This window comes from Topomyia yanbarensis, chromosome 2 (genome assembly GCF_030247195.1).
Source record: "Topomyia yanbarensis strain Yona2022 chromosome 2, ASM3024719v1, whole genome shotgun sequence".
NCBI lineage: Eukaryota > Metazoa > Arthropoda > Insecta > Diptera > Culicidae > Topomyia > Topomyia yanbarensis.
Window position 1 is genome coordinate 448670417 of NC_080671.1, and position 26452 is coordinate 448696868.

Below are 26452 nucleotides of genomic sequence, written 5' to 3' on the forward strand. Positions count from 1 at the left end.
GAAACATAAAAGAAAAAATAAAAAGGAACAATAATAAAGAGTACACGAAAAAGGGAAACGGAAAGGGATAATAGAAACAGGAACTAGGAGATTGGAAAAATAAAAAGGAAAGAGCAAAAAAGAAAAGGTAAAGTTACGCCAAATTAAGAAAATCCGGATCATAACGGTTAAGGTTAAATGATAACTTGAAATTGTAAATCAAAAAAGGAATAGGAAAGAAAACGCAGAAAATGTAACATAAATAAAGAAAATCACGGAAAAAACAAAAAAAAATATGCAAAATTATACAATGAGAAAGGAAAATGAACAAGTAAAAATACACAAAGAAAAAAAAGCAAAAAAAAGGAAAGGGATCAAGTTAAAAGAAAAGGACAAGGAAAAGGGTAAAATTAAAAAGTATTAAAAAGTACGATGAGTTAAAGGAAAAAAGATTCAAGATATGGTATAAATGACAAAGCACAACGTATAAAAATAGAGGGTTAAAGATAATGAATACTGGAAAATGGATAATAGATAAAGGATACAGGAAAATTAAACTGCTAAAACGAAAAACAAAATGAGACATTATATGAGACATTATGAGAAAAAGGACAGAAGAAAAATAGAAATAAACAGTAAAGACGAGAATGATAGATGATAAAGGATTAAATAGAAACGGATAAGAAACTAGGGAAAACGCAGGAAGCATGAATGGATCACGAAAAAGATTGACGGAAAAAAAATGAATTTGAAAAATTAGCGAAGAAAAGAAAAAAGGTCTCTAAACAAGTAAAATTCAGTAAAGATTTAAGATTAACGATAAATAAATAAAAAGAAAAGCAGAGCACGGAAAAATTAAAAAACGATTTAGGAAAGAGAGAAAAAGGAAATATGAGAGAGATACAGGAAAACGAGCAAAGGACAAAAGGGAAAGGAAAGAGGAAAAAAGTAAAAAGAAGAAGGGTATCAAAAATGGAATTATAAAAAGCACTAAATTAGTTTCTAGAGGCGTTTCGAGTTCCTCTCATCAGAATTTGACAATAACTTAGTTAACGGACTAAGCTAGCGCCGGATTGACGCTAGCTGAAAAAAAACGAAAACACCGATTAGTATTTCTGAACAAACCTCTAGCCCCACGTGATGTCCCATAAGAAAATAAGTTCTGATTTAAGCTGATGAGAATTAATGAACCGAAACTTGGTTTGGAGCTAGCGTCAATCCGGTGCTAGTTTAGTCCATTAACTAAGTTAGTGTCGAATTCTGATGAGAGGAACTCGAAACGCCTCCAATAACTAATTAAGTTATAGGTTTCAGTTTAAAACAATTTTCTTCTTAGTGGAATAAAATAGTTTTTTGACCAAAATTTTTCTCCACCAGGGAGAATTATAGCATAGTGGAAAAAAACTAAGCAAAATGAAGCACAGAAAAATGGAAAATAGGAAACAAAAAAGACAAGTGAAATGTAAAGAAAAAGTAAAAGGATAAATGGCAAGAAGAAAAAGGTGAAGGAAAAAGATCAAAGAATAAAAGGAAAAAGCACTAATGATAAAAGGAAAGTTTAACATCAAAATATAAAAAAAGAAAACGAATAAGGATTAAAGAAAAAGGGAAAAGGAAAGAGAGCAATAGGGAAAAAGGCAAAACAGAATGAAAGAGGAAAATTAAAATAAAGGAAATAAGAATGAAAAAAAACAAAAAAGAAAAATTTAAAAAGGAAGCATTGAAACAAAAAGATACAGTTAAATGGAAATGAAAACTAAAAACGGGAAACGGATAACAGAAGAAGAAAACTGAAAATAGAGAAGGAAAACAAGAAAAATGTAAAATAAAAGACTAAAAGTAGGAAAAGGAAAACAAAAAATCATTTAAAATTTAAATCTCAAACTTCAATTTTGAAACCTCAAATCAATTTTTTTTTTACAATTCTGTCCGAGCTGATACTCATTTCGACTGATATAATCGAATAGGGTAAAAGGATCTCGTACTAATTGTAACTCTAACTACATAAACCCCGATTCCCGGCTAGGCCTCGTTGGGTATATGAAAAATCATCTCCTGTCAAACTTCTTCTACTCAGCCAGCAATTGTCACCGGAGACGTATCACTCCCCCGCTCCCACCCCAACCATTCGATGGATGGTTGATACATAAATCCAAAGATCGATCCAACCGACGAGAAAAGGGGTTGACATCTCACTGTTGTTCTGCCTATTTGTTCGGTGTATCGACAAAAGCCACCTCCTTACCGTCGTCACCCGCCCACCCGCACATCGCTTCATACAAGTGAAGCGATCCTTGTCGAACACACCAAACTCCAACCCCTTTCCCTTCCATCGCCCGGTCGTCTCTCGGTAGGATGACGATCTGCTGCTGCTGCTGCTTCCACTTTCCAGCTCGATGAGCATCAACAGCAGCAGCAGCAGCATCCGTGGCTCCACTCTAGCATTAATTTAGGATTTAGATTTATAATTCCTCGCTCGGGACTGTCACTGTCGAAATGGCTGGCGGGGTGGTTCCAAGTGGGTGAGGGAGGGGGTTGAATTCGCCATCAACCATTCCCCCGTTTCAGTCAAAGGATGATGATGGAATATATTGGTAAATTTGGAAATTTTTCATTTTTAGCAAAAGATGATGCGGGTCCTTTTTGTGTGTGTATGAGTAGTGTACGTGTGTCTGTCTGTCTGTCTGTGTTGCAGTCATCCCGAAAGATGTATCTCTTTCCATTGTTGTGTATTTATTTGCGCTCTCGTTCGGAGTGTTTTGTTGTAGCTGATTTTTCGGCAGCAGTCAAAGAGTTGAAGCACTTGAAGAAGAAGCGTTCCACCGTTAGCCCGGTCACCACCCACCGAAAAATGGAACGCCGAGGACGACTTTGGAATGAAAAGGACTTAATTATGTCTCTCTCCGTGCACCAACAGCAGCAGTCAGATTTCGTGCAGCGACGTAGACCGAATTGCTAGTGAGTGTGTATTTGTGTTTTGCTAGTGCCGCTTCCTTCCGTGTTTTCCGCATATGGAATGGGATTAAGGAACGTAAATTAAATATTATGTACATCAACTTGTGTGTCTCGGAGAGCTAGTAGAGCAGCAGCAACAGACACAAATTTAAAAAGCTGATAGCTCTGAATAGGGGGTGAACGATTTTTAGACCCGCCTCGCCCGCTGCCATCACCACCACGCACCACCATTCGGCACATTTGCATCTTGTGTCCCGGTGGAATTTCAACCCGTTTTTCGAATTCGGGGCATGCTGGAAGACAGAGACGGGGAAGGCAGCAGCTACCATCAGAAATCAATGACATCGGGATTAATGCTGTGCTTTTATCTTTCGGGTAACATTCCACCCCTTTCGCTGTTGTAGCGATGATGCTTCCGATGTTAAGCCAGCTGGTCTGAATTAAAGGATCTCTCATCCTTTGGGTAAACACTGGAAATGCAAAGACATAAATTTCCCCCTTTCCGCAGGTTCACCGTTCGTCGAGGAAAAAGATAATTTTCAAGCAAATATAGAATTTATAATTAGCCTCCCGTTCGACGATTTCCGTGCCGAACAGTGCCCGATCCGACTGGCAGACGATGACTTTAATGGTAAAAGTTTGTCCCAGTTTGTAATCGTATTGATCAAATATCGGAAAATTGTTTGATGTTTCCTGATGTCGAAGCGTTCGGGGCGGGTTGACTGACTGACAGTTCAACGTTGCGGCAGCAACTTTTTCGGCATCCAAAAGTTTTTCCAATCCATTTTTTTTATTGATGGATTATTGGTGGGAAACTTTGTTCCGAAAAGTATCGACAAACAGAAGTTTTGTTTTTATAGATTCGGCACGGTTATCAATTAGAGGTAGGATGTGTTTAATTTTTAGTACTGGAGTTTCTGATTCTGGGTGGCGTTTTATTAAAATAACGAGTCGATAAACGTAGTTATGTCTTCTTATGAAGTATCCACATATCTTCGAATCTGTCAAATATTAAATATAATATGCACAATTCCCGAACTGCATTTCTTATATGATGAAGCTGAAAAAATGTAACCGGAAGCTTATGCTCCATTTTCACCTTTAACATAGGTTCAGCCTCCCGGATTGATGTAATACTTAAACCGTACAAATCTGTATATACTCGATAGAGGAAATCGTCCACCATTTGTACGGTCTGGCAGGAAAGAGGTGTTAGGTGCAACTTTCTGGTCTGACAGAACCGCGCATGAGTTGGCAAACTGGTTCGTCCGAGCGAGCTCAAACCGTCGTTATTTGATCATAAATACTTTATCTTTTGATCATCGTCTCCCTAGTTTTGAGATTAGGTTTTACGGGGTTTTCTAACTATTGAAGCTCCAAGAGAGACATGCACGCATTCATGGATCAAACAAACTCACTCATAGTAGCAGCATACAAGCGGCTTGTTCGCTTCGAGCTGTGCACACATCTAGAGGAACTCCTTGGCGAAATCCCGAAATTACTAGACTTAATGTAGATGATGTAGATACTCAACTGACGAAGATGAAATACACGCACATGCCAGGCTGTACGAAGCCATCACAGATGATTGTCCCTGAGTTCTTTCCGTTCCACTTTTTATTTCTTTTTTTATTTCCTTCTGTTTTTAACGTTTTTTATATTGTCATGTTTTTCTTTGCTTTCTGCTTTCCTTTCTCGTTTTCATTTGTGCTGTTTCATTTTTCTGTTTCCTTTCCATTTCTTTCTTCCTTTTTTACTTTGGTTTGTGGCCTTCATTCTTTTTTTTCTTTCCTTTCTCATTATTCCTTTTTCTCCTGTTTCTTAAATTCTTCTTCCTTTTCCTTTCTTAATTTTTGCATTCTCTTATTTCCTTTTTCGTTTTCCTTCTCCTTTTTCCTCGATCTTTTTCTCTGTACTATTTATCCTCTTCCCTCTACCATTTTATCCTCTTCCCTCTTTCGTTTTGGGTTTTTTCTCCTGTTTCCTTATACCTTTTATTTTTTTCTTTTGTTTTGCCTTTTAACTTTTGTTTATTTTTCTGATTCCCTTTTTCATTTTCTTATTTTCTTTTCCACTTTTACTTTTCCCTCTAGCATTCGGCCTTTGTCCTTAGTTTCCTTTTTTCCTTATTTCTAAATCTTTTAGATTTTTTTCACATTTCAGATCCACTTTCTCTTTTCCTTGGTCCTTTATTCATAGTTTTTTCTTCATTCCTTTTTTTCTTTTCCTAATTCCTTAATGTTTTTATTATTTCCCTTCCATTTTTCATTGTTCTTTTTTCTCAATTTTTGTTTTTATTTTCCATTTTTTTATTTCTTGCCTTTGTCGTTTTTCTTTCCCTTGAACTTCTTTATCTTTATAATTTTGCCTCCCTTTTTCCGTTTTTTCTTTTCGTTTTTTTATTTCTGCATAAACTTTTTTTTTCTTTTGATCTCTTACCCTTTTCTTCACTCTTTTCTTTTTCTGTTGTCTGTTCATCTTTACTTCCTTTTCCAGATTCATTGACTTTTATCCCTTAATATTCATATTTGATCATTTACTCGTTATCTTTAGTCCTTTATCATTTGTTCATATTCCTTATTTCTTTCAGTATTTTTGTAAATCGCTAATTCTTTTTTATTATACTCTTTTTATTTTCCGTTGTGTTAATTTCTTTCCTTATTAATATATAAATCTCCTATTTTTCTTTTTATATATTCTCTTTCTCATAATCTCTTCAAGCTTCTATCTTTATTCTTTATTCTTGAATCATTCTCCCTTTACTTTTTTATCTCTTTTATTTTTTCTTTAATTTGTTGTGTTTTTGTATTACATTTTTCGTTTTCTCCTTTCCATTTTCCTTCTTTCTTTTTTTCTTTTTCTCACTTTTCATTCTCTTTCCCTTTCTCTTGTTTTCATTTTTTTCCCTTCTCCTTTTCCCATTTTTCGTTTCTTGCCCATTTGTACTGTATCTCTTTTTCTATTCCTTTCTCCTATCAATTTTCCATCTATCATTTCTTATTTCTTGCTCCATTTTTTCTTTGTTCGTTTTTCTTTTCCTTTTTTTCTTTCTAGTTTTGTCTTTCTCTTTTCCGTTTTACTCTATCTATTTTCCTATTTCTTATTTCCCCTTTCTTTGTTCCTTTTTCTTTTACGCTTTTTAAACTACATACACCCCCTTTCTTTTCTTTTTTCGTTATAGTATATTTTATATTCCTTTCTTTTCCTCTTTTCTTTTTGCTTATCCCATTATTTCGTTTCTCCTTCTTTTTTTGTTTTTTCCCTTTTCATCCCTTTTTTTAAGCTTTTCACCTTCCTTTCATTTTGGCACTTTCATTGTTCTACTTCTCTATTACCTTTCTCTTTTTTCTTGTATATTACTCCTGTTTCTTGTTCGATTTTCTTTTTTCCTCATTTATCTTTTATTTTTTCTATTCCTTTTTTCCCTTCCTATTTCATTTTTATTTCCTTTTGTTTTTTAATCTTTTATATTGGCGCGCTATCTTTGCTTTCTGCTTTCTTTTCTTCTCTTTCAACTGTGCTTTTTTCATTTTCTGTTTCCTTTTTCTTTCTTCTTGTACTTAGTTTTTTATCTTTATTCTTTTTCTATTTACTTTCTCATTATTCCTTTGTCTCGTGTTTCTTAAATCCTTCCTTTTCCTTTCTTCATTATTGCATGCTCTTCTTTCCTTTTTCCTTTGTCTATTTTGTTTTTTTTCCTTCATGAGTTATCCTCTTCCATCTTTCGTTTTGGGTTTATTCTTCTGTTTCCTTATCCCTTTTTTATTATTTCCTTTTGTTTTGTTTTTAACCTCGTTTTCTTGAATTCTTTCTTCATTTTTTTATTATTTTCCTTCTCTTCTATTTTCTTTTCCCTTTTCCATTTTTACTTTTTCCTGTGGCATTCGGTCTCATTATTCCTTTGTCTCTTATTTCTAAATATTTTTTTATATTCCAGCTCTACTGTCTTTTCTCATTGGTCCTTTATCCATAGTTCTTCTTTCATTCCCTGTTTTCCTTCTCTCATTTTCTTTATGCTTTTATTTTTCCTTTTCATTTTTCTTTGTCCTTTTTGCCCGTTTTTTCTTTCTATTTTCCAACTTTCTTTATTATTTCTTTTCTTTGCCGTTATAATTTAATAATTTGTCCCTATTCCTATTTCTGCCGTCGGTTTTCTGTTTTCTCTCTTCTCTTTTTTATTTCTGTATAAACCTATTTTTTTCTTATTTTTTTTCTTTTTTTGCACGTTATTTCCTTTGTTTCTTCAATCTTTTGCTCTTTTTCACTCAAGATTTTCTTTTCTTGTTATCTGTTTAGCTTTAGTTCCATTCCTTCATTCATTGCTATCATTTAATATTTATCTTTTATAATTTACCCTTTGCTTTAAGTCATTTACTCTTTGTTCTTTATTCTTCATCTTTTAGCATTTTTTGAACCGATGATTTTTTTTCTTTATACATTTTCTACTTTTCTTTGTATTCATTTCGTTTCCTATTTTCTTTTATTAATATAATAATTTTCTATTTCATTCTTCTAATCTCTTCAAGCTTCTATCTTTATTCTTTATTATTCAATCATTTTCCCTTTTCTTTTTTATCTCTTTTATTTTTCTATTCTTTTTTCCCTATTCTTCGTCTTTCTGTAGATTGTTCTCTTTTACTTTTCATGTCCATTCTTCTTTCGCCCTCTTTCAAATTTGCCCTTCCTATTCGTTTTTCTTTTTCCGTTGTTCTTTTCTCAATTTTCTATTACTTTTTCTACATTTATTCTATTTCCTCTATTCCTAATCTTGTACGTCTCTTCCTTTATTATGTACCCTTTATTCTATACTCATTCGTTGCTCTTCGTTATTTATCCTTTATCTTTTATTTATGATTATTAAACCTGTATCCTTTACCGTTTATCATCTATGCTTTATATTTTATCGTTTGTCTTTAGTTCCTTGTTATTTATTTTTAATCGTTTTTCTTAAATCCTTATACCATATATTATTTATTCCTTTTCATTTTTTCATTTACTTTTTTTTATTTCTATTATAGAGGTTTTAACCCTAAGGTCATTTGCCTCTTTCAGGTTAGAAAAATCTCTTATGAAATTTTTTTAACCATATGTGCGGGGTCGGGACTCGAACCCATGTGCGCTGCGTACAAGGCAACTGATTTACCAACTACGCTATGCCCACTCCTTTTCATTTACTTCTACCCTTCCACGTTTTCCTTTTTTTGATTCTTAATTTTTCAATCTTCGATTTTTTCTTCAATCCATTCTTTTTATTCTTTTCGGATTCCTTTCATGCTGCTTCTATCTCTAATACTTTATCTTGTACACCTTATTCTCTCTCCTATATCCTTTACCTTTCATTTCGTATATGGTGTATTTTGCCATTTATCCTTCATCCTTAATACTTCATTATTTATCGTTATTTTTTTCATTCTTTTTGTTTTTTCTTCTCGATTTTACGATTTCTTACTCGCCTTTTACTTTTATTTTCATTTTTTTTTCTTTTTTTAGTTTCCATTGCCCCTTTTGCCTTGTTCACATTTTCGGTAATCTGTACTTTTCCTTTTTTCGTGTATCGTTTATCCGTCTTCCTTTATCCTTGTTATTGCACAATTTTTCTGGTATCCTTTATCCATTTTTCTCTTTATTTTTTCGTTTTTAATTTGATCTTTCTAGTTTATTGATTCTTATCCTGTTTGCCTACCCATTGTTTTTTTTCTATATTCCTGTATTACCTTTTCATTTTATCTTTTCGGTTTTCTTTCATATCTCATTTTCCTGTCTCATTTTTTTCATTCAGCTCATTTTTCCTTATTTCTTTTTACATTTTTATTTAGTTTTCCAATTCAAATTTTACATTTATTATTCATTTTCGCTTTTTTTGTTTCCCATTTTTAATTTAGCTTTATTTTTTTATTTTTCCTTTAATACCAGTTTGATTTATTCCATAAATTTCCACAAATCCCTTATATTTTTACGCAACTCTTATTTCTTTTTTTATCCTCATTTTGACAGTTTACTTTTTATTGCTTCCACCATTTTTTTTCTTTCCATTTTTATCTGTCCAGATCGAAACGAGTCAAAACCATCGACGAAGAGGAAGCACATGTCAAAAAGGACTGATATACAAGTAATCTGCAAGAGTAAATCAGAACATCCGACGGTGGTCGATGACACAAATTCTATTATTTTGATATTTCTAGCAAATTTAAAAAAAAATGCGAACCACGTCGGATCAATTCCTTTTTCAGACAAAACGTCCTATCAGTCATTGATTTACCCCAAGATGATATCCGAGAACCGGGCGAGTTAGATAATGAAACGTTTCACAGTCTAGTAGGCCGGTTTCGGAAGTGATCCCGGGTGCGAAAAATCCCACACACTTCAGTAGCCTCCGTTTCCAGGCAGCCAGGCGTGATGGTGATGATGAGTATACATACATATATACGTGACGATATAGGAAAAAGGAAAAATTCGCTCGAATCAGCCCAAAATTTTCCATCAATTTTTAGCTGACGTGAATTATATATTCAAATTTCTGTTATTAATTGGGCCAAGTGGGTGGCTGTCGGACGGCGTCGGTGGCTGTGGCATGGGAAATGCCCGAGTGCTCGTTCGCCAAAGGGCTACATTTCAGTAGGAGACACACACGCACGGGAAAAGGGTTGATCCGGAGCGTTTCGAAAAAAGGGATATTATTGAAATGAGTGAGTGACTTTTTATGTTTATTATTAGGAATTACGACTTTTGATGCGTGCGAGCGAATGGTCGAGCGTGTGTGTTGTGCGTATGTGTGTTGACTGTACCCCATGCGTGTGTGTGTGTGTGTGAGTAAAAAGCATATCTTGGGCGCTGTCGATTTTTTGTCCGAAGCAAAGAACAACCCCACAAATTAACCCTTTTGCTCGCTGATGGCTGGCCTACTCGGATGGAAAATTTTCCGTGGGACGGGGTTTGATTTTTCATTTGAATTCGGGAATAATAACCCTTCTTTTTAATGCTGACACATGGAACAGTGCCTCTGGCAGCTAAACACACACACAAATGTTCAGAAAGCGAGAAGGAAAATGATTAAAAATCGAACCACGCATTCGTCTCATCTTGCTGCTCGTTGGAGGTTTCGATGGAGAGAGAGAAGGGGGTTGGAAAACCTTCGAGGGATGAAATGACAAAGACTGCTCGAATTTTGTATTTGATTGTTTGTCATATTTTCCACTCGTCTTCTCGGTTTTCTCATTTGTATATTACCCATTGTTTTTGCTGGCTGCGTTTTTTTATTTCGATCGTCATACGAAGCTAGCTGCTCGGGATGGTATTATTTCCAATTTTATCCCCGCGTTTGTTTCGCCTTCGGAGCTGGGGAAGACAAAGCTGCGAGACTCCGTTGCTCTTCTGTCGTTTGATTATTTTATATAATAAATATATGAATGAGTTTTCCTACACCACATTCCGAAAATTGGAACCGAGCACAACGGCGACGGACGGTTTCCCCGGTCCGGGGGTAAGGGGGTGAGCCATCTCTGATTGTGAAGTGCGGAAGCTCTCCATTCCCCTACCCCACAGGAACCATTGTCCCGGATTGTATCTGAGATCCATAGATATGTAGATTTTTGCTTCGATATCAACGCGAGCTAGTGGTAGGGTTGCCGAAGCACGATCCTTTCTCGCCGAGTGGAAAATCCATACATATTTTTGTTTATATTTTTCATTAGAAAATTAAATGTGTACCGCTAGGAGCCATTGGGATGGGGATGAGAGGGTGGGTTTGTATCCAGTGAAACATTTCGTTTTCCCGATGGAAAGGAATTGAATTGAAAATTACTTTCTGCGCGTTTCCTCGGTTGCGCTTGGAGCTCGGAAGTGATTGTTGTTGCACGGCGACTTCCGGTGGAAAGTTTCAACCGCCGCCGATGGATGGCGGTGGTCGGACGGATTTGCATATCAATTATAAAATGAATTATAGAAATCTATACGTGGCGCGCGCACTGCGGTACAGCTGCCACGGATTTTGACGGAAAAGTTTTCCCCGAACAGCTGGGAAGTTATTTTTCAGCTGACTGATTTCGGATTGCTTCGAATTGGACGGGTTTGGAATAATAATTTTTGGATTTGTAGCGGAGGTTTTGGATTAATCGTAAAATAAAAAAAACAAGAAACATAGAAATTCCGTTAGAAGTTTATACTAATCCTGGACGATTCTACTAATTTTCACAAGAATCAGTACTGTTTATTGATCAGATAGCAGACATCAATCGCATTGAAATATGGAAAATGCTTTCATTTTGCAACTCACTTGGTTCCTCAGGGAAGTCTGCACGGACCTTATATCTACCAGTTCGACTTCAATGTGTGCTAGATTTGTTGAGGCTTAAAAGACTTGAATCGGGTCAATTTTTTTCTTAATTTCTTTTGATACCTGAATAAGTTATGAGATAGACTTATTTCAATAGCGTTTTGGGAAATTTTTAGGAAAATTATTCCTTTGGAAAATAAGAAAATGTGTCATCCCAAAAAACCAACTTCCAAGAACCCGTAAATTAAAGGATCCAAAAACCCAATTAAATGATCAAGATACTAAAAGATTGAGTGACCCAAGGATCCCAAAATTCAACCACCCGAATCCAAAGAATCATAAATCCTGCAGTCCAAAGATAAAGATTCAATGACTAAAATCTTTGAAGGACCCAAACAACCGAAATATTACATTTGTTTCTGAATGTGGAATAAAAAGTGGCATTCAAGCTTACAATAAGTTCGTTTTAAGTTCCACAAGAACTGCTTAGTAATCTTGTACCGTCTGGTATTATACGAATCGAATTGATAGCGTTTGTTTGTGAGATAATAAATGTCAATCGCATTATTCTCCATTCATCGATATCCATTCGCTTGTCCTATTTAAGATAGGTATGAACCGTTCAACAATTTGTAGAAATGCAATGCAATATATACGATATTTCGATTTATCCTTCTTTTGAGCATGAGCTATTCTTAAAAAAATGAATACGTTCATTCAATAAAAGGTGCCCCTTTTAGATTTTTTGGTATGATACGATTTTTTGGATTCTCTGTTCTTGAGGTTCAAGATGCAGAGTCTATTTTTTTAAGAATATACATTCTGTGAAATTTAAAGTGTTTTCAAAAGTCTTCCTCACATTTTTTTTACTTGGAATGACGCTGGGGGATGTACATTAGTGGGTTCAAAACTATTCTTTTTATTAGCACGCTACTGTTCATATGAATTGGAAATATCACAGACAGATTATTCTAGTTAATATAAATTTCTCGAAAATGTTGTGTCTAATTGTTATGTAAATGGTTTTGTGTCTTAAAATATAGTATCCCTTGAAGAAGATGCTAACCCGCATCGAAACGTCGAACAAAGAAAAATGTTTTTCGTTCTAAAAAAATCCGTGGACTGCTAAGCCGATATATAATCTCGGAACATCTACATCACAGTCGATATCTTCTATAAATTTCTCGAATATGTTATTGGGTAAAATAACTATTTTCACCATATTGGGAAGGATGCCTCACTATTTAATTAATTACTCGATCTACAATCGATGGAATGCGTATAAATTAGCATCAACAGACTTGCATCGTAGTTAAGAACTAATATAATAACAATAATTGCCCTGAAAACAGTAAAATGATCGTGTTTGAGCGCAACGAAAACTCGAAGCACGTGCCCCCATTGTCGCCATATAATTTTACCCAGTGCGCTGTATAAAGATGGCCGACACTGTTCTAACCAACGTCTTCAAATAGGGTGATAATAGTAACACGGCGAAAATAGACTCATTATCCTACTTTGGTAGGAAAAAAACAAAAGCAAAACAAAGATGATTGCATTCTTTAAGTATTAATTTACGGAGTTATAACTGATATCTTGAAAGTAATGTAAAATTTGTTAAATGTTTCAATAGTAACAGCAACAAATTGACTCGAATCTATAAATATGCTTGAGCACAATCATTTGAGCGTTAATTGCTTCCAACACATGTAAAAAAGCGTGTCATCGTGATTTTTACTTGTCATTTGCGAAGGATACTTGCTTCTAGATTTGTTTTAAATTGCTGAAATTGATTCCAATCCCTCTCTCTTTTGATATCATCATTTTCACGAGTAACTAAAAGATGTGTGCACAACTTTGCTGACCCATACCTAACAGATGGGATCGAATTGTTAATCCCATCCAACTAACTAAACGATGCAATCAGTTGCATCATTTTAGTCGCTCTCTGGAATTACCCGTTGATTGTTCTATGCTGTTTTATCACAGCGTTTGTACATTTTCATGGTCTTTGGCGGCTGAAATGGGGCTGATAGTTGCAACGTTAGGTTCCATGTGTTAACATAGTCTGGTAAAAAAGATAAATACTGGAGTGATTGATTGGCAAACTGTAACTTTGCAGCAATCGGCATCCGATTAAAAAAAAGCGATCAAATCATGACAGTTTGTCCATTTATTTCAATTTACGTTTCTTTCTAGTTGCAAAAAAACGATAAAATGAACCCTCTTCATCACCGTAGCCCTCCTTCTGGCTACGTGGTCCTGGTGGTATGTATTGCCGTACAGGAAACTTCAATGTTGAAAAGTCTTCAATCCTTGCAGAATAACTCGTGAAACGCCTCACAATTCTTTCGCAGTCACAGTCAATGTGATTCTTATCGGAAACAAAAAATATGTCGTTTGGCAAATTCGTCGCATAATTAACCGTCACCTTCTGATGATTTCAAAGGGGTTGTATCGCACTGAGCCAAACATGGGGTTCCCCTCGTAATGATCAGTGTCTCAAACGCCCATTATACTTTTTGAGGCAGCTCAGATATCAATTTGAGAAGATATGATTTAATGGAATATTTAAGTATGTATATGTTCAATTCAGAAAATCGCTCAACATGTGTATGATTAGCAAGACAGAGTTGTTAAATATGACTCTTTACTCCGACAGTATAACGCATAAGTTGACAAACTGGCTCCAGCTAAAAATTTGACCATAAATACATCGTCTTTGATCTTTGAAACATTTTGCTAAATATCACTACATATCTACGAATTGGGACCTCTACGAAGAGAACTTGACTATTAAATTCTATGGGGCATTTTTCAAAATTTTAGGTGAGGTTATGGATACGATCAACTCACTCATAGCGGTCGCATACAAAGTGAACTTGAAATGTATAAGAGGAAAACATTTTCCAAGCCCGTCATAAACGAAACAAAGTAAAGCCGTGATAGTACATTCCGTAGTGGAACTTAGCCTTCTTTTTCAACAGACTTCGCCGCCGATGTTTTATGCACAGAATATTACATGGCAGTATTGTGCACTAGCCATTTAATACCTGCACTTTTTGTCACTTCATTTGTATTCTTTGGTAGCTTTTGCCGGGCTCGGCGAAATGAATGTCCATCAAGATTCCTTATCAAGGTCTTCGACTCCCGGAACTCAATCGAACGGTAATTATGTGAACCTTTTTTCGAAGCAGAGTTAAAGCACGAAGTATGCAGAAGATATCGAAAGACCTGATGGAACGATATTCGAATTGGCCGACATTTTAAAAATTCTGTCCAGATAAGCTTAGAGTGGTTGTTTCCAGGCTTAAGCAGACAAATGACATGACTGAAAATGAGATTTTTGAAAAAAAAAATGCAACGTTTACGTCCCCGCTCACAAATTCGAGATTGAAGGCGTTGTCACTCATTCGTTTAGTATGCGAGGATCTGCTGAAGTATAGGTTTTTCAAGGATCGCAAGAAATTAGTTGCCGCATCAATCCAGAAGGGAACCAATCTTCAGGCTCACATCGAATGACTTGCAGGGTCTGCTCTGAAAAATTCAGTTTTTTTCGACAAGGCTCTTCTGTATATTTGGATTTTTGCGTCGTGGATCGTGAAGCATATAAGCAAGGAATTTGAGCCAAAAAGCCATCAATTTCAGCATTAGAGTTTCTGTGTGATAAGTGCGAAGAGAGCTATGAGTATGTGCAGTGGGAGATTCATGCAGTGGGAGTACTGAAAAGTGTACCTACTGCGGGGAGAGTTTGCGTGATCACTCGATATGTCCCACGTATAAATAGAGTGAGGGAAAACTAAAAAGAGCTCTAAAGAAACGCTTCAAGTATTCTTTCTCCAAAATGATAAAGAGAGCTACGTCACCGCTTCATAACAGATAATTATGTCCTTTTGGCTCAAAAAAGTGCGATTCCGACGATATTCACCAGGAATATTTTCACCTAGAAGTTATTAGAAGCAAAAAAATATTTCCCACTGACACTAAAAATCCTTCCTGATTGAGACTCGAACATACCACGACTGGCTTATGAAACCGCCAGACCAGACCAGGCGTATCATTTTTCACTGAAATTGCGAGGTATAGTGATATGTTCCCATACAGTAGACAGTTGAAAAGTTCAAAAGTTCTCAACTGCCTTCATAACGTACGATATTTTTGCTGTCTCAGTCAATTTGTCGTATCGATACCGTAGATAGAAAACACATCTATTATTTGACGAATTTGAGCCAAAAATAGGCTTTCCTTCGTAAGCGAAATACCCGTCACATCATATGAGTCAACACAAATTTTAATTTGAAAAGCTGTTTGTTCAAGGGAATAAGTAGCACGAGCGCGAATATTCTAAATGCAGGAAATTGTTTAATAATTGTGCTATTTTGAAGAAAGAGTTGTTAGATATGACTCTCTGCTCCGACATTAAAAACTAACTGACTCGTGCTTAACAAGATAGTTATCTTGTTAACCGTCGAAATTTGATCTTTAAAGCATGATTTTTTATCTCTGAAATGTTCTGCTAAATGTCGTTACGAATCTACGAACTAGGACCTGTACGATTACATAGTACGGGTACTTTCCAAAATTTTAGATGAGATCATGGAGACGATTAAATCATTCATAACAGAAGAATATGCGTCTAGAGAGTGGAATGCAATGTTATAATCGCTACTGGTTTTGCCATATCAGTAGTAATGAAGTATAGAAACATGAGATAGTTGACAGTACTACAGTGCTGAGTGAAGATTTTTAGTGATTAATTCTCCTAAAAATAATTATGAAGAATGAACTCTTCAAAAATAGTAAGAGACTTGGTACCTTCAGCAAAGTTGTGATATTATTATTTTAAGCAGTATTAAGAGAAAACTTTCAATACCCATTCTCTTCGATATAACTTTTTTTGTAAGTTTCAGAGACTACCTTGAGTGTAATGCGAATTTTATTGTTTATAAACCGCAGAAGGGATTTATCAAATACAGTAAGTCGTTTTAGAGGTTTTCTTTTAAATATAGTCTAGTATATTTCTACACTATGAATATACGGAGTATTCATGTCTTCAACAAAGTTGTTTGATATAGCACTTTCGTAATCTTTGCTGAAGACTAATGATTTGATAGTCTCGACCTAAATTTTCTTGAAGATTAAATTCTCTATTATTACTTCTAGGAGGATTAACCGCCAACATTTTTTTATTAGATAATGTGCTGCTTTAAGTTTAAAAATTATTTAATGATACCTAACATTGCCTTTAGGTCATTTGGCCGCAAGGGCCATTTGGCCGAAAGGGCCATTTGGGAGGAGAAAAGATCTGCCCGAAGGAGACATTTAACTGATAGGGTCATTTAACAAAAAGGGTCATTTGACCGAAAGGGCCATCTGGCCGAAGTAACTATTTGGCCGAAAGGGCCATTTAACCAAAAGGGTCATTTAGCCGAAAAGACCAATTATACTCGCTTTTAAAAGTGAAATTAGGTGAATAGATTTGTTTTGTAGACATATTACATAGAAAAGTGTAATCAAAACAGCTCATGTTAAAAAAAAGGAAATACACAATATTTACACTGATGACTACAAGTATTTCAAACTCAAGAATTTCATATGGGATACCTATTGGATCATATTTATATGCATCTCTATTACGGCTAGCTATTCGCTCAAAGAAGGGCATTCAGACTCTTACTTTGACGAGAAGTGGGGTGAAACGGGCATTGAAGATTAGTCCGAAGAAATGGGTCGAAATTTTAAAATCTCTCCAACTCTGGTTTAACTTAATGAAATCTTATTCTGTTTAGTTTTTCTGGACTGATTTTGGGTAATAATTTAAAAGCTTACATTTAAAAGCATTCATATTTTAGCTTGAAAAATAACAATTTTGAAAACGTTATAGCTCTTTGTAACAACAAATTTTAGAGCAAATTTGTGGTAATAACATCTTGGAGTTTCTTAAAATTCGCCAATTATTCCATTTTTTCAGAAACTTCATATCTTTAATATATATTTTTACAGATTCATTAGACAACTATTCCCTTATTTGATGTATTAAATTTATATATTTTGTGGAAAAATCTCGGGATTAGCACGATCGAAAGACTTCTGTTTGAAAAGCTATTCAGTACAGAGTTTCGTAAATGATAGAACTGTATAAAAGTGATGTTTAAACTCCATTTTCATCCTTAATAAATGTTGTACCTCGCAAACAGAAAGCTATTTAATATACTACTGACATTAGGCCGAATGGACATTACACCGAATGAACATTAGGCCGAATTGACATTAAGCCGAATGATTGTCGAATGAGCCGATTGATCGAAAGAGAGAACCAAATAGAATAGTTGAAACTGACCACAAGATTTAAAACAATGATCAGTTTTGAATGAAGGGCGATTTTTCGAATTTTAAAACTAGATGTTTAGCATACTTTCGGTGCGAACGTCTTCCTTTTTGTACAAACGATCACACGCATTAACAGTGATTTGATCGAAAATCAAGCGGATTCCCGTTTAACTATTAAAGTCGTTCGAATAGTTCGGATGCCAAATAATACTTCTGGTAATATTGTGACACCGAATGCCGTTTGGTCAAATGTCGTTTGGCCGAAAACCAACTGCCCGAACGGGTTGCTTGGCCGGAAGCCATTTGACAGTTCGTTTGGCTTAAAGTCATTTGGCCGAACGGATTTTGACCCATTTGGCCAAAAGCCATTTGGCTGAATGTCCTTAGGTTGAAGCAGTCGTTTGAATGAATTTTGTGCGAACTAGTAGCATGCCAAAATTGTATTCTATTTTGTTTCGTTATTTCAAATGTGTAGAAAAGTTTGTGGTACAGCAGATTTAAAATTGTTGCTATCGATGTCAGAGGAGTAGGGCGAATATTTTGAATCGAATACTGATAGCACGCTCGATAATATTATGACAGCTTACAACATTGCTTAAATTGTTAATTGGATCGAAAAACCCATAAATCTTAATGTCATAACCTTTTTCATGATAACCCGAGATAGAAACTTTAAACAATGGTTGCATTACAATGTACTAGCTAAATATAACATAGTGCAAGCTTGTTTTGAATTTAATTTGAACACAAAGAATTGAGCTGTCATTTGCAAGTCTCTTGATCACGTCTTTCCCCATTTCTTGGCTAGTTTTTGTTATACTCGATTCATCTGAGATTGGAGCACCTCTTAGGTTAATGAGACCAACAACATATCTGGGTGTTCGTGACAATAAATCTGTAATAGTCGTAACTTGTTTGTTTTTAACTTTGCGAGTAAATGTAGATACAGTTCAATACAAAAAGGTATGCAAGCTTATGGTACCAGGATAAATTCATAGAAAGATGAAAATTTAAAAAAAAACCATAATTTGGTTAACAAAACTTGTCTTGAATTTTCGCGTTTGCAATATTAATAGACATTTTGTAAATATTTTCCTTCTTTTTTGCATGAGCTGTTCTTTTTGCACCTTTAGAAAAAATCTATCTACAAAAATGTTTCATTATTTTTCCTGATTTCTGGTTAAAAAGCGAGGAATATTGAACGACTCGCATACATTTCTGGCGAAGGTGGTAATAGTTTGCTGACTAATTAAATACATTAAAACTGATTCCAAAAATTACGTCGTTACGCCTCAAATGTATGCGAGTCGTTCAATAATTCTCGCTTTTAAACAGATGTTAGAAAAATATTGAAATATTTTTGTAGATAGATTTTTTCTAAAGGTCCAGAAAGAACAGCTCATGCAAAAAAGAAGGAAATATTTACAGAATAGCTATTAATATTGCAAACGCGAAAATTCAAGCCAAATCTATCGCATTCGACATTTGAAAGATTATATTAATATGTTTCTCTATTACAGTCTATCCATAGATGAGATAACATTATACGTGCGGGGGGAGAGTATTTTGTATTTTTTGACGATACTGACGACAAGAGGGTCAAACCATGCTAGATAGCCTTTAGTTAATATCAATTAAACCTCGCGGCATTTGTAATCATCCCATAGAAACATAAAAGAACAAAATACAGTGAATACCTGATTTTATCAGCCCCCGACTTTGTATTCCCCCGATTTTGTCAGCTTTTTGACCCCATTTTATCAGCTTCAGGGTTTGACAAATATACAAACCTATGTGCGGAATCGAACCCAGGTGAGCTGCGTATCAGCCGACTCTATGGCCGTCCTCTGATGTAACGCTCTTTTCCTTGGCTAGACTATTCAGTGTTCTCAGTACATAATTTCGTATATGATGGAACTGTATAAAGGTGACTGCCCGTAAGCGTTAAGCTCCATTCTCATTTTCAGTAGATTTTGGTTTTGGATTCGCTACAATGGGCGTGTGTGACCATGAAAGGATATTTTTATCTAATGGTCTAGGTAGTCTTTGAGCATTCGGCTAATCAATTGTGTTAAGTTATTGAGGAATTTAGTAGTAAAGTGAAAGGGGAGATGCTTTCATTGTAATAGACGTGTTACAGCTTGTGAAGCACAATAAGGATACTTGGCTAGACTATTCAGCGTTATCGGTATAGAATTTCGTATATGATGGAACTGCCGTGAACTTAAGCTTCATTTTTATCTTCAATAAATGTTCTACCTCACGAATAGTTCATGAAAAAATGAATCAACTCTTATTGTTTTGAACCAAAGAGTCCAACCAGCAACAAACAGACCAATGTTCACGGAAACAATAACGAAAGTAACAGTATCTTATCTCTCACGTTTGATCAAAACGACTATATTTGTAGGCAAACGGGAGAACGCTGAAATTGTGTTTTGACTCTAAAAAAATGTCCTTTAAAGAGGTTTCTATCACTTGTTTGCAGATTATTGCCGGTTTTCTAATGCTTATCTGCCACTTAAACATTTTTCCGAATTATAATCCCTATTGTTTTAAATGCGTGTAAAATTTATTGATGGTCCTAATACCTGTGCATTGATAGTGAAATTAATCTGAATAAGGGTGTGATGTGGAACACTCTTGTTGATATAATTTATAGGAAGGTGTAGAAAGAACAGCTCATGCTAAAAAGAAGGAAAATATCTACAGAATATTTGGATTGATAACTAGTAATGTTACAAACACACGAGACTTATTTGAGACGAATCAATCGCATTCGATATTTATAAGATCTTTTTTTCTATACTACTTTATTAGAGCCTATCCTTATGTGGAGAGGGCCGTTGAAAAAAATCAGAAATGCTGCTGACCAATGGATCCATTAGGCCAATCAACATTCGGATAGAAAAGCCCATTCAGAAAAATAATCTCTTCGGTCAAATGGCAGATGTCAACAGAAATTAATTTGACGAAAGAAAAGAATCTTTGATTATACAAATGGTGTGTTCATATTACAAATAACGAAAAATATTATCTCCGTTGAAATACAATTCATAAAAATTTTTCACTATGCTAAACTAGACATATTTTTCAGTATATAAAGTAGTAAATCCACCATCAGCGCAGTTGCATTTAAACGCAAAGTTGAAATTTTGCTAGCAAATATTTTTCAGCGATATGAAGGGGCCAAAATCAGTTGGATCCATAAGCGGAAGTTCTTATGCGCACTCCACAGATACAGATGAAATGATCTATTCCATTTACTGTTTCCAGTTCTTTTTTTGAGAATAAGAAAAGTTAGAATTGATTTATTTTAACCAGTCCTTCTGGTCTACTACCTATTTTCATTTGGTGAACGAGATGCTCATTATCTACTAGCCTCAAACATTCCGAGCCACATGTTTACCCGTTTTGCAATTGTTTGCCCTCGCACTGATAATAATAATTTAACCGTGAAGCCAACAACTCGCGTACTTGATAGACGCGACAGACATTGCTCTCCTTATTACTACCAGAGTGCGGGTGTGTGTCATTAACCAGAGTTCGGAGACGAATAATATCTGCAGCAATAGTATCAGTCTGGTGATTTATCACAATTTATGATCATGCCCCGGCTGTGGCACAGAGCTGGATTGTCCGGAAAGTGGCCTCGGGGGAGGTGCAATTAGGTCTGTTCAGTGCTTGCTCGCTCGCTCGCCTCAACCAGTCACCCCGATATATAGATAAACTCATTCTTCAATAAAGAAATAAATTTCCTGTCATCGCCCATCGTCGGTCGTCGGCCGTCGTCCCACTGCAACGAATTAAGCAGAATTTAAATATATCAATGTCGTTCGTCATGTCCGCACAGTTTAGCTCCAAGCTCCAAGATACGATACGAAGGAGACAAAAAAAACCCTTCGATTAGTCGTTGGGAGTTATGACGGACGAGCGGAGGCAAAAAAAGTCCAACATTTAACTGTCTCAAAAATATGGATGAAAAAGTTTTGGCTTGTGCTAATTACCATTCTCGGCATGTCACTCCAGCTCCACGCTGCGACGCCGGGGCTGGAAAGGGATTGCGGAAAACTTTTCCTACAGCGCGCAAAATTTTCGCCAGTTTTCCCCCTCATTTACCGAACGGAACTGACTTTGATGCTCGGCTCCACCCCAATCCCCCTCAATCGAGGGCAATACGACTCAGTCACCAAACAGCTAACTATTATTAGTCGATTGAACAGATGCTTTTATGATTTTATGAATTTATGATTGATAATTCGTTTCGATTTTTTCCGCCACTTTTTCCGCCGGGTTCCACGGACTCGAAACCGCTTTGATTTCGTTTATCGAGCAAACATCGGCAAATTGCACCGCATTTTTTAGTGCTTTCCAAACAAAAACCTGGCGCCACCGGCGGCGCTGGGCGGCACAATTCATAATCGGCCGAGCGAGTGAGTGAGTGAGTGAGTAAAGAAAAAGAATGAGAGATAAACAGCGACAATTAGTCGATCATTAACTGGTGCTACAAACAGTTGATATTGGGCTTTTTATCACCAATCACAGCTGGGTGTTGGTGGTGTTAATGGTGGTGGTGCCATACAGCAGCGACGCCGATTTTCTTATCACCAGTCTCATGGTGGCGGTGGTTGTGGACTGGGGCCGACCGTTTCTGATTTATTGTTTGTTAATTTGTACCTCTGCTGTATGTCACACGCAGCGAGCGATGGTGATGGCAGAGGTTCCTCCCTGGGAATAATCAACCGAGGCAGGCCATGATAAGATGTTGCTGACAAATGCGCAATCATGGCCATCGTCAGCATCGTCGTGGAAAAAGTCATGTGAGGTAGTGATAATTGTGAAACAATAAATTAATACCACATGATCGGGACACGGTTGACGGCTGTGGTACTAATTTATGGTGTTTGTGTGCGCCGTCATTGGGTGATGGTTTGCTCGACGGAAGATTTACGGGAAGTAGTGGAATCAGGATACAATGTCTTAAAACAGACGGTTTTGTAAACAAATCACATAACTAATATAGTTTTCTTCGATCACCAAAAATATTGAGTAATACCACTTCCTTCAATGGAAGACACAAAACCTATAACTTAGTTATCGAATTTGCGTTTCGATTTTGTCTCATCAGAATCCGACACTAACTTAGAACCAGGACTAAGCTAGCGCCGGATTGAAGCTAGCTCCAAAAACGGAAATTTGGACATCGCTTTCTATCGGAATCAATTTTAAACGTCAAATTAGCTTACAAACCGGATTGGATCTTTCGAATACGGATTTTACAAGGTATTACTTCAGGATGCTGATGTATATAAACGTACCACAGTGGACCGCAATTCATTGGATTTGCTTCCTTTGATGAACCCAAGCCGTTTTTGAAGGGGCTGCTCTCTACTAGTAGGTTGAAATCACTATTGTTTTGCTCCGGACAAACCCAGTCTAGAGGTCGTGTATCATCTGGCGGCAGAGGCCAAGAATTGATCCACAGGGTTATTGCTTCCACATCGTAAAAACACCGTGCTTTCTTCATCCATCTTTTGGACTTAATTATTTTTTGTATTAAAATAGTAATTGTTTTCTGTAAATATCTATCTAATATTTGAATTTAGTATGTTTCTAGCCATTTTCTCGCTATACTCCGTTACTCGTTGCGCCAAAACCGCAATCTTGTATTTCAAAATGGCCTTAATCATCAGTTTCCGTCATCCACTGATCACAAGCAGTGCTATCTTTGAAAATGAACCACCTTGGTTATGCAACTATTTTTTTCGATCTTTTTTATGCAAATAATTTGGCAGTCTTCATTTCGTTGTATTTGATTTGATGACATCGTAAGGGAACATGTATCCGCCAGTTGATGTCAATCGAACTGACATTTCTTTAAACTGAGCAAACTAATTTCTTTATTTGTTTTGTGTTTATTTGACCAGCTAGAAAACTACCGCGCATTTAATGCGCGGGGAATACGCATGATCTTGTCTGAGTGAATGATGACTTTTGGATTATGTATGCGGATCAATTCTCACAATTCGCAAGAAGAATTCAAAATTAAGTTAGTAATTTTCGGCAGTCATATCAGAACGAAGAACAAATGTTTTATTGTCATATTCATTGGTTTACTTTTAGTCCATCAAATCATCAATAAATTATCTTAATTGTTCTTATTGTACTGAATGCTTGTATATGTTTAGGAGTAGTACAATCACTGTATTACTGTCATGAATATAAAAATATTGTAGCTTGATTATTGACGCAAAAGGTGACAAGTTAGTCTCTTTTCGTTCTTATTATTTTCAATCTTGTTCTAGTAATTAGCGTAAAAAAACCGTGTGCATATCATTGATTGTATATACGACATACTAAGGTAGTCGTTTTAGATATTTCGGTAAATTTGCCTTAGATAGAATAACAACGCGCGAGATCAATCATAGCGGAGAAAAAAGACAATCCATAACTGTCGTTACTAATAATACCAAAATTTATACACAATAATTAATGCGTGCATTACTTTTAATTTTCATTACATAAGCCGGCTGTTCGGAGCTGGTTATTTTTTTCTGCAAATCGTGTATTTCAAAAGCAATTCAATGAATGATTAATCTATCATAAATTCTCGGCAGCCGGCTGCCCAGACCGCATCACTTATAACTCTCTTCCTCATCATACTAACAAAAACTCCTTCCCGTGGCAAACGTGGAAACGCAGAGGTATACACGGTCTCCATAACAACGTTTCTTACACTAACATTCCTTTCCTTCCCGTCCCGGACGACTGTAAGGACGTGGCCAGCGCCGTTATTGGCATTTCAAAATATGAAACTCTCGAAACGTACACATTGAGGATGGCTAGCTACCCCCTAGAGTCCCTTTTCGTTGATTCTCTGCGCAGTTTCGCTTGTTCGGGTCAACAACTAGGCGTTGTACGGTCGGGGTAGTAACTAGGCGTTGTACGGTCATCATGCATAGGCTCATGCTCATTCGTGATAAGCGTGATAGTAGTTAGAATAATAATAAACTACGTAGGCGTGAAATCGTTATTACGTCCGTTATTCAAAGTAAGGTTTTCAGTGCAGTCAGTGCTTATTCAGGGCCGCTCAAAATTATTTCATATTTTGTTTGCGAAAACAATAGATAGATTTTAGTTGTAGCCCTAGTTTGTTGACTATTAATTTAATTGAATTTTTCGGTGCTTTTCTTTCTTTATTTGGTCGGTGTTAAGTCAGACCGAACCAAGTCGCAAAACTTCAAAAAATGAGATAATGATAACACTGGGTAAAGAATTTCTTCAGCTACATTCGACTTTTGGCAGATTTGAAATATGTAACCATAAACAAGAATTATGCCAAAAAATAATTTCCAATTATAACGTAAAGGATGCTGCGATTCAAACTTTAAACCCGTTTTTCTCGAAATCAATATTTTGTCACTTGGTCCGGTCTGACTTAACACCGACCATTTTTTACTCTGTAAAACAATATTTGAATTAAGTATTTTTCAAGAGATTTTCTCCCTATTCGTCATCACGATTTTCCCAGGCGCCTAATTAATCTCCTGGCGTAAAATGTTGAACTTGTGGGGCATGCAGTAGTATGTAAGGCATCTACCAAAAATACGTGTCGTACTATTCTATAGTCCCAAATTTTTGGATTTTTGGAGCGACAAAACGAAATAACACAGCATTTCGAGACGCTTTACTTTGAGGAGGTTGCAGCTCCACTAGCAAGCAAAACGATCCAGAAGCTCTTGAAGAAACCTGCAACCAGTTTCACGAAGAGTCGTGTCAACGTCGTTGAAAAACAATGTGAACAACAGAGCACCCAGATTGCTTCCTTGGGGCACGCCGGAGGGCAGGGAAAACCAGGCAGATTCTGTCGAATTTTTATATTCTGTTGTCTGCATTTAAACATTCTCCCTGAGATTCCCAAATGATGAAATTTGCTTAAAGGGTTTGTATGATTTACAGTGTCGAAGGCAGCTTTTATAACCGTGTGTAAACTGTGTGGACCTATGCTCCACTATCCATTGTAATGGTAGAATATAATGTAACAGTATCTCATTGATGATGGATGGTTTCGAGACACTTTCAACCAGTGGTCAGTGACGTAATTCCACGATAATTGAAAATGTTAGTTTTATCACACTTTTTATATACTGGCAGCATATACGATGGTTTCCATGCAGAAGGAAATTGTTGAAGATGTAGCGATTTGGTGAAAATGTCTTGTAGAGGAGCAATTAGTATTCCGCTAAATCTTTTAAAAATAGGCGAAGGAATACCGTGCAGTTGTGGATTATAGGACTGCCTTAACATTTTAATCGCCGCTTCAACCGTCGTTGTAGTAACGTCAAAAATATAAAAATTTATTACGTCCCATGGAATTGAGACCAGATTGAAAATAATAACATATAATTAAGTTGCAGCTTCCTGTACAAAGGTGTAGTTTCGGGAAACCAAACGAAATATTTATACGATTATCAAGTTCCCTAACCGAAACCACAAAGATCACACGAAAAAAGCTCAGCATGCTGTATAATGGCTACGAGATTTTTCTTAAACGCAAATTTAAACTAAAATGTTCGGAGAGCGAATCTTGTACATTATCCAATTAATCGACTACGACTGGCTCTTGAGCAGCGAAGTCAGCTGCAACGTTTGATCCAACTATTGGCAGTAATTTCGGAACGCCCCAGAACCCGCAACAGGTTAATTCTGAGATTGATAAGCAACTACTAGTTTCGAGACAACCAGATTTAGTATTTCACTCACTAGAAGCACGCACAACCTTCGTATGCTGCTGCTACGAACGAGTTAAGTAGTAGATTTGTAGCGACAATTAGGAAAAACATTCCAGAGATCAAAGATGGTGCAGATCAAATTTCGACGATTAGTTAAGTTGTTAAGCACGAGTCAGTTTACCAG

At 36.1% G+C, this 26452-nt stretch overlaps 1 protein-coding gene across 3 annotated transcripts in view; it reads right to left on the reverse strand.

Moving 5' to 3' along the window:
- LOC131685745 (homeobox protein cut) overlaps positions 1–26452 on the reverse strand; it is a 528971-nt gene that overhangs the window by 136624 nt on the left and 365895 nt on the right. The window lies entirely within an intron of this gene.